The sequence below is a fragment of the Rhagoletis pomonella genome, unplaced genomic scaffold (genome assembly GCF_013731165.1).
Source record: "Rhagoletis pomonella isolate Grant_MI unplaced genomic scaffold, Rhpom_1.0 Rhpom_scaffold_20251, whole genome shotgun sequence".
Taxonomy (NCBI): domain Eukaryota; kingdom Metazoa; phylum Arthropoda; class Insecta; order Diptera; family Tephritidae; genus Rhagoletis; species Rhagoletis pomonella.
In genome coordinates, this window is record NW_023478775.1 from 1 (window position 1) to 2525 (window position 2525).

General features: G+C 33.3%; 1 pseudogene; it reads left to right on the top strand.

Moving 5' to 3' along the window:
• The first annotated feature begins 765 nt into the window (after window positions 1–765).
• Window positions 766–2067, top strand: LOC118732438 (annotated as a pseudogene).
• The last annotated feature ends 458 nt before the right edge of the window (window positions 2068–2525 follow it).

Below are 2525 nucleotides of genomic sequence, written 5' to 3' on the forward strand. Positions count from 1 at the left end.
CACGATTACCACAGAAACGAAAGTGGAAACGAGCTAGGCGATGGGAATCTCTTACGCTTTCGCTTCAAGAAGGCATTATTTTAACATGGGCATGTCATTGGCGGTAAGTCCTTACCCGCAGCATTACCTTCGAACGAAGGGAGAACACATGGATAAACAGAATCCAGAGAAGCGAACAAAGAATGCATTACAGAGAAACTAATGTAGAATGCCTAGATAAGTACATACTTATTTATATGAATTTGAAAACAGAAAATACAGATTGTCTTAAAAGATTAAAATTATTCAAAATTTTTATGAATCAGTTTTTATACATACATATGTATGTATTTAGGTATTTAGAATTTACTTAAAAATCGGTATGTACATACATGCATATTTAATTAAGCTTAAAATTGTACTTCCCAGGGATGGAAACGTCGACTCTGACTTTAGTCGAAAGTCGACTTTTTGCTAAAAAAAGTCGACTTTTTGGAATCGACTTCAGTTACCTCAAGTCAAACAAGAATCGACTTTCACTCGATGACTTATCGACTTTTGTCTTCTCTCTGTCTCTTTGTATTTGATGGTAACATTATTACCCAATTTGTAAGTTTAACATCCTATTGCGATAGTGTAAACCCAATGTTATTATTTTATTTATTAGTATTATAGATTATTATGACAATACTGTCACTTTAATTATGTAATAATCAAATATGGCAATACAATATTTAAATAAGCGGTCTTCAGGAACGAGCGTCCATTACTACACACAATTTTATAATGGCTCCCAGTTTTATATGGTTTCACTGCTCAAAAATTGATAATGGCAAAAAAGTGAAGTGTAATCTTTGTGGAAAAGAGTTTCTATTTAATAAAAGCACATCAACCATGCTGAAGCATTTGCAACATATTCAAAAAATAAAGAAAAACAATCACACAAAAGAGGAAGCGACACTAATAATAACTCAGACATTCAATCTAAAAAGGTAAATTTAAAAATTTACTAAACTTTTTTAATAGTTAACTTTTCTCTTATATTACCTTAATCTAATTTATTTTAAGGCTTTAATGGCTAAGGAACCACCTGTTTCTCCAGTTTCTTTAGAAACTACAAGCACTCCATGTCGTCAGTCACTAATAACAGTTAAACCCAATTTCCAGGGACCTATGGATCGGTGTATAAATAACGCCAGTTCTTTCTCAGGTAAAAATTAGTACTTTTATACAGCATATATTCTTATTTATACTATATTTTAGGTGGCGGGTATCGTCATGAACAGATAACTACGGCTCTCCTTAGGATGATTGCGGTAGATAACATGCCTCTCTGTACTCCGGAAAGGCCAGGATTTAAAATGTTTGTAAACAAGTTACAACCTTTATATCACATACCGTGTGAGCCGTCGTTAAGTGCAGCTATGAGTCGTAAATATCAAGACTTATCAACCAAAATAAAAGTTGAACTTCAACAGACTAAATCAGTTTGTCTTACGACCGACATTTGGACCCACCAGCATACCATGAAAAGTTATCTTGGTTTGACAGTACATTACGTAAAAGGTTAGTTATTAATTATGTAGTAAAATTTGTTGCACTTAGTTATTATTCAAACATTTAATATTCACTGAAACATATATCGGTTATATCTACTTATTAGAAAATGATATGAAAACGGTTGAGTTAGGCGCTTATCACATGGAAGAACGAAAAACCATTGAAAATTTGAGTACAAAATTGAGAAAAATATGCAATGACTGGGGTCTGGATGATAATAAAATTGCAGCTTTCGTGTCAGACGGGGGTTCTAATATTAAAGGGGCCATAAAAAGTGAATTTGGCGAAGGAAAACACATATCATGTGTCGGACATGTTATTAATAACATTGGCCAGCGACTTGTCGAAATAAATCTTACCCCACCCGAATCTGAATCTGAAAATAAAATAAATGAAATACCTATGGATGAAGATGATGGTATTGAAAGCTTTGATGACTTAAACGTAGATAACACCAATGAGCAATCAACTTTGCGTGGACTGTTGACAAAAGTCAAGAAAATTGTAGCATTTTTTCGCCATAGCTAAAGAGCTACTAATGAATTAATATCTTTTCAAAAGGTTTACCTGCAAATTCTCGTCTTAAATTGATTCAAGATGTAAAAACTAGGTGGAATTCGTGCTATGAGATGATTGACCGTTTCATCGTGCTTTCGGATCATGTCAGTAAAGTACTTTTGCAAGTGAAGATAGATAAACCTTATTGAGCTAAACCTAAACCTAACATGATTTCTGGCGAAGAAGTTGATGCGTTGATTGATGTACGAGACGTTTTGAAACCTCTTGTACGACTTACCCGAGAAGTTTGTTCTGAAAAGAATTTTACATTAAGTAAATGTATCCCTTGAATTTGCGGGCTTAAAATGGTAAATTACAATTAAACTTTAAAATTTTTTTATTGCCTTATAATTTAATCTGCATTTTACAGAAAATTCAATTCACGATTACCACAGAAACGAAAGTGGAAACGAGCTAGGCGATGGGAA